This window comes from Hippichthys cyanospilos, chromosome 4 (assembly GCF_059441005.1).
Source record: "Hippichthys cyanospilos isolate Australia breed blue-spotted pipefish chromosome 4, RoL_Hcya_1.0, whole genome shotgun sequence".
Lineage (NCBI taxonomy): Eukaryota > Metazoa > Chordata > Actinopteri > Syngnathiformes > Syngnathidae > Hippichthys > Hippichthys cyanospilos.
The window spans coordinates 24,422,213-24,429,421 of NC_142372.1; the positions used below are offsets into that span (position 1 = coordinate 24,422,213).

At 35.6% G+C, this 7,209-nt stretch overlaps 1 protein-coding gene across 5 annotated transcripts in view; it reads right to left on the reverse strand.

Annotated features, from left to right (window-relative positions):
• The window catches only part of LOC148425118 (multiple epidermal growth factor-like domains protein 11), a 127,804-nt gene extending 122,838 nt beyond the window's left edge, over positions 1–4,966 (reverse strand). For all 5 annotated transcript variants that reach the window (XM_088413850.1, XM_088413847.1, XM_088413846.1 and 2 more), the window contains exon 1: positions 4,807–4,966. The gene's annotated coding sequence lies outside the window, so the exon portion shown is untranslated. The remainder of the gene's footprint in view (positions 1–4,806) is intronic.
• Between the last annotated feature and the right edge of the window lie 2,243 nt (positions 4,967–7,209).

The following is a 7,209-nucleotide window of genomic DNA, read 5'->3' on the forward strand; positions in this document are numbered from 1 at the left end:
ACGCGTGCACACAGACAGTAACTGCTCCGCACTGTCCTTTGCAGCATTGGGAGTAATGCATTACAAAAGTAATGTAATTACTGTAATGCATTACTTTTTGCTATAACGCCATGCTGTAATATATTACACACACAAAAATAGTAATATTGTACTTATTACAAATCAGAGTTATGCAATGTTATTACAACGCATTTTTAGCCTGAAAGTTGTGTCACATATGTCCATTACATTATGTTTGTCAGAGATAAAGAGCAGAAAAATATATTAGTTAGGTGCACCTTGTGCATGACACCTAAAGAGTTGGCCACACATTTCGAGCTGTGCCATAGTAACGTGAAGTTAGCCAAAAGAAAACACGAGGAGGATTGCGAGTAGGAATAAAACAAAATTCTCTCGCTCAAGCTAGCCACTTCCACCTCAAGAGGTTAGGAGATTCGAGGCAGAGTATGTCGTACTTAGAAGATATGCTGCCGCTTTCTAAAGTGGATTCACCAATATTTGGAAACCTTGTCAGCAAGATGCCTGTTGCAACTAGCAATAATGAAAAGATAAGCTAAAGCTAATTTTCAATTCCTATGGTCCATAAATAATTCCGGTCAATATGTATCAAGATGCATACAAAACTCATATTAAACTACTTTAAACATAATAACAATAATGTAGGCTAGCTGCTAACGTTAGCCCAAATGAAACCATCCATTTTTTAAACATTTGTCCCAAACAGAGCCGACTGAACTTGAACTTGAATATTAACATTGAAATTGTGGAATGCACTAACAGTTTTATCTAAAGCATAAACAATGTGTCACCATGCTGTGAAGCTAAGTAATAAAGGGATTAAAATACATAAAAAAGATTTGGTATCTTGTCATGTGTGTAAAGGTTTACAATACAATATAGATCAAATGATTTGTAGTGTTTTTAGGCTCAAGCCAACCTTTCACTGGATGTGTAATGAGCGTAACGAGCTCTACTTACAATGGCAAATCCATATTTCCAGTTATGTTGGTGAGAGTAATGTAAAAGTAAGGTAATGGTCGTGTAATGCATTACATTTCAAATTCAGTAATATTTTAATGTAACTAACTACTTTGAAATGACAGTAATAAGTAATAAATAATGCATTCAAGTTTTGAAGTGACTTGCCCAACACGGGTCCTTCCCCACCACAAAATGCAGTATCAACAGCGGCCAGAGGTAGCGCTAAAAAAAACAAGGACTAAGCCATACAAGGCACAAATCCGAAACTGTTAAAAGATGAACTAAATCAGTTCCAAAACACCCAAATTATTTCACGAACTCCCTGCAGTCAAACCGCGAACCCCCCACTTTGAGAACCACTGGTCTAGTGTATGTGTTCTGCTGCCAATACCCCGGAGGGGCATGTTCACGGGTCAAGTCTATCACCTTCTTTCCTGTCCACTCCAAGCACCCACAAGGCAAGAAGCACTCTCAAGTCTTTCATGTTGGCTTTTGTGTATTGCCTTTTCTATCCCACTTTGTCTTTGTATCCAAATGAATAAGAGAGCCGTTGGGCTGCTGCCCTTAATGGTCTTCTCCCTTTTACCTTCACCTTATGTGCTATTGGAATTTCATGACTGATGTTCAGCCTTTGCTTCATCTTGAGTGTAAGAGCTGGAGCTCAGACTTCTTCACAGTGTGCCCAGAATGCTTTACCCCGCATGACCGGCTGAAGATACTCTTTGGAATCAAATCAGAGATTTTCATTTCCATTTCTGTTATTGATCAAATGCACACAAAAATGTGCATACACACAAAAGGCATATCTGAATGAATGAATTATTGAGTGAGTTTATGCAAAGTTTGCAGGCTGCAGCCACCAAAACATCTATATACCAAAACGTGTCCTTGAGAAACAAGAGCCAGTGTTGACCCATTTATCAACACTGATTACACATATCGATTTGACAGAACAATGAGGCTTCCCAGTTGAAAAGGTTCAGTTGTCTGGAAACATAACAACTGAGTTGTCAGAGGTCAAAATATCAACCTACAAATATTGCCAAAATGTATAGAACCAACGACAAAACACTCTTATATTTTAGTGACACAAAGGTTAAATTGTAACCCTTTACTCGGGCTTGTCTATTCACATGTGACTTTTTATTTTGAGGATTTTAGCGTATGTACTTGCACAATAAACATTTGACTCTTTTAATAGGCAAATTGAAGGTATAAACTTTTTTACCATTAGTAGAATGAAAGAAAAAAACTAATTTCATCATTCAGAAACAATTTCCTAGACGCTCATTAACCTCTGTAACATTGTCAATAAAGAAAAAAAAATCTTTTTATAAGTTCAGTTGTTGCATTGAAAATACGTTATCTTCAAAGGCAAATGTATTCTGGTTCAACAGAGGTTTTGTGTGATATGTCCTTCCTCGTGTGCTATCTTCCTCCCAACTTCTGAAGTGGTGTGATGCAAGACTTTCAACCTCAACATTTTACTTTTTTTTTTTTATCGGAAAAAATTATTACAAATTACACAAACACAGAGACATTTTACATACATACTTATATATTTTAGGGCAACCTCTGTTTCTCATTGGACAAATATTGTAGATTTAAAACCCATTACAGAAAAAGAAAAGACTGCAAAAAAATATACTGACTGGCCTTAGTTTGCATCTACCCAAATATGTATATGAACAATTTAACATTTTTCTGCCCTGATTTGTTTATCTTCAGAAAAAAGGTGACATTTTTATGCAAGTAATATTTATAATACAGAGAAATTAAAAATAAAAAAAAAACATATAAATGTGTTGGCTGTTGGATTGCTTTTAAATTTTACAACAACATTAGAGAGAAAAAAATACTCAGTGTAGTGAAAATCCCAGTGATATTATGTTCCTCCTGTATGATGAGCACATGTCATTCAATAGGCTGATATTTCCTATCTGCAATATTAAAATGTCAATCAATAGATTTAACTCTTTCACTACTGAGGAAAAAAAAAACTTATGGCATCTATTATATGTTTATCAGTCTAGGATACTTGGAAAATTAGTTTTAAAAATTCCCACTGGGATTTTTTGTCCCATCTGTATATTATAATAATTATAATATAAATGTGCCAAAGAAGTGAAAATGATCATATAGTAGCACACGTATATAGTATATATTATCAATATATTTCTGCAGTACTCGATGGTTAATTGGGGAGAAATCGTAAAATGCAAGCTACCTTGTTGACAGTGGGCCCAGCACTGGTTTGTTGTGTATGGAAAAGTTGCTAGTATCCATTAGAATGTGTGTAATCAACTGCTAGGATGCAATTTAATCTAATTCCTATACCTACTGACATTTTTGGGAAAGTTGTGCGTTGCATTGTCCCAACGGGAATGAAAGGGTTAAATATTCTTAGATTAAAAATACCTGTCTTCCTGCCCAGACTGGAAACAATGACATGTGCATGAAAGAAAAAAAATTACCTGTATGCTTTTACACAGTCATGGTCAATATGCTCTTTAAACCCGAAAATACATATGCTGCAAAGTGGAAAAGGTGAGCAAAGCACTGCGTTATCGCTACATGTATGTACTACTAAACATAATGAATTATTTAGAATCATTTGTCTCACACCGTTTATGTACGCACCTGACAACAGTTTACATGGACTGAGCCTTGACAATTAACTGTGGGTCCACCACTATAACCAACTGAAACAACCAACCTGTCACTCCTGCAGCATCATCTTAAAAAAAATGAATAACATTCAATTAAAGTAAGAGCTACCGAGTCGTCAAACACTGCATTACTGTTATTGCAAGAGCACATTTGTGACAAATGTTTCTGTAACATACTGCAGACCTTCTCGCTAAATGGAATAAGTTGAGGATAAAAGAAAACAGAAATTGAATGACTTCTCGCACGCCCTCGCCAGGCGTTGTCACTCGCTTTGTTATTTACTACTCTCGGGTTATTTGCATCGGGGTCTCAGGTCACTGAGAAAAAAATAGTGAGAATGTTCAATTATACAAAGGACCAGTACCTTTGATGCTCCTTACTCAAAGGCCAGGTGTTGTAAAAACACTTCAATAAAAATATTTTAAAAAAAAAAAAAGGAAGGCACTATACTCTTAACCTGGCAACCTTGCTCACGGCCGCCATCTAGTGGCGCTAGCGATTTCAGAGCCCGTGTAAAGTGTGATTTCTGCTGTGCCACAAGGGAATCAATACTGCTCTGTCTGTTGTGAAGCCGCAAGGGAATCAATGCGAGAACAACAAACAGCAATGATCAACCTGACATGTCTAATTAGTATCAAACATCCCTATTACTGAAGTGTTCCTTGCTGGAAAATTGCTTATGTATTGAATTGTCTTAGTTGCTGTTGTTTTGGATGGATTTTTGTTCGGATGTGCTTTTTTGTTTGTTGCGTCAACATTATGATAACGAATCACTTGACTTTTAAGTTAACTGATTGTGCATGCTACCCGGATATTACATTTCATATCGGCAAACAACTTATTCGCAAAATTAAGATGAGTTGTGCAAATGTCATGTAAATTTGCCTGCTTCTGATTTTCGTACTTTCGTACTCACGTATTTGTTGACGCAATCAAGTGTTGGTTCCCAAATATTAAATTATATAAAAGTTTCAGTTAGACAACTTGAGGGCAACTAAAAAAATAAATACCACTTGCCAAATTTAACTACGATACTTGAAAAAAGTGACACAATTGATTTATGCATTTAAATATTAAGAACAAACGCGAACCCATTCAATGAGTACTCTGCATGAACATTTACAAATGTAGAGGAAACATTAGCCAACAACATACCTGTATGGTCCGTCCTCAGTTGTTAAATCTGGTCATTTGAAGGCGCAGAGCGAACGATGATGAACATTTTTACTTCTTGAAATATTTTTTCCGAGAAGGGGCAAAATCTGAAATAGATGCTTGTAGTTTGGAACTTGCTCAGTCTGTGCTGATGCTCTTGCTGCAGCTTTTCTCCGGGCGCAGCCAAAGAGTAGCAGAGGTAGCAAGAAAAGTCACTCACGTCCCTACTGCCGCGGCTATTTTTTAACAGCGACTGGAACTCGCCAGAGAAACTGCAGCAGAATGGCTCTTGGACAGTTAATTAGCCAATATCAGCATTAAAAATTGACTTTTTCTCATGAGTCAAAGAACCTAATTATTTATAAGTATAATTAATATCTTTAAAATAACGGAATTGCCCATTTGTTACCGCCTGAAAATTGCTTCACGTGCACTAGGCTTAATCACAGCTGACTTATTTTCTCAGTTTGGTCAGATGATGTTTGCAAACTGAGCCGTGATTGGTCGTTACCCGTAAGTGCATGTGATGACATTTTGAGTCCAGAGAAAGAGTGTCTTTTTTATGGTATAAATTGAACATAAAAAATATTTTAATTATAAAATTAATTATAGACAAAATCGTGATATTTCACTGCCGAAAATGACTAAATAAGTTTAGTGTCTCTTTAATGAAGGTAATCTATTTTACCTTTGTTAATTTTTTTTTTTTTTTTTTTAACAACTCTTTTGTCCATTTATTTAATTGTCTGAGCCCTCACCAACTCTCTGTAATTGGTTATTTCGGAACCAAATGCATATGATTCAGTACAGGTTTACACAACTGTATACTTAATTAAGAATTTTGAAAACGTTTTTCATGAACTAGAAAATGTGCAATTACTGAAGAAATTGCATGTGAAGGCATAAGCGCTGAAGGGAGAAGCGTTGAATGGTGGAATGACGTCGAATATTTGTATGGGTTGAATCTGTGAAGAAATGTGAGGATTACAAAGTTGGAACGGTTTGAATAGGCCAAATAATGTTGAAGATACAAGGGAAAAACTGAAAAAAGTGGAAATTGAGTGGGTATTCAAATTGCAAAAACATAAATTAATAGGTGAAAGGAAGTGTATGGCAATGGAGAGAACACTTTTTTAATACATAATGTAGGAACGGTTTGAAAAGGCAAAATAATGTAAAAGATACCAGGGAAAACTGAAAAAAGGGACATTGTGAGGGTATTCAAATTACAAAAACATGAAATAAAGCGTAAAAGGAAGTACTGTATATGGCAGTGGAAAGAACAATCTTTAACATAAGATTTGAACAGTTTGAATAGGCCAAATAATATAGAAGATATTGGGAGAAATCAGAAAAAAGTGGAAATTGAATGGCAAAAAACTTCAATTATTAGGTGAAAGGGAGCGTATGGCAGTGGAAAAAAACATCTTTAACATATTAACGTATATCATATACATTATTTGAATAGACTAAATAATGTAGAGGTTACAAGGGAAAAACTGAAAAAAGTGGAAATTGTGTAGGTATGATGGGAATGATCCATAAGGTAATATGAATGAGTTAAATGTCTGAATATGAAAGGGGAAAGCTCAAAAATGGAATGTTAAATCTCCCATTGGGAATGAACGGGAAGCCCTCCCAATGGAAATGAATTGTGAATTATTAAAAGGGTGAAAAATATTGAATTATGGGAAATATTGGAAACGATGAATTACTGGAAAGATGGGAACGATCCCTAAGGCGAAACGAATGAGCTAGGTATTGAAAATATTAACTGTGAAAGCTGTAAATATGAAATGTAACATCACTCCATGTTAAGTCAATGGGGTTTTTGGGGTGGAAAAGAGGGGATAGTGGGAAAATGATAATTGGAATGAGAAAAATGGGAGCACACTTCTCATAAGTAAGTGGAATAATATGAAATTGGAACGGCGTGAATCGGAATCGGAACTGGGAATGAGTTGAAACTCGTTAAAAACGTGCAGAATAAAAAAAGAGTAATAACACATGTGTGGAGGCTTTCGCCCTCACACAGTTATACTTCTGTCTGTGCGATCAAGGTTTAGCCTCCCTTTGTAAAGCCAGATTTTTGGTAAAGCTTGTCTACGTTTGCAAAATGGTCGCATCCGCTCAATAAAGGCTGAGAAAGACCTGCAATAGTTACAGTTTTGTGTGTGTGTGTGTGTGTGTGTGTTTTTTTTTCATAATCAAGGTACGATAATATTATATCAGGCAGGTTTACATTGATTGGTAAACTTAAAAAATGAAAACTCAATTATTTATACAATACACACAGTTGAGACAATTGTTCTCCTGGGTAATAACGGTACGTACACTGCTGTATATTTTCACATGCAAAGAAAATTAGTACAGTTAAATCCAATAGTTCTTGAACGCAGCAAT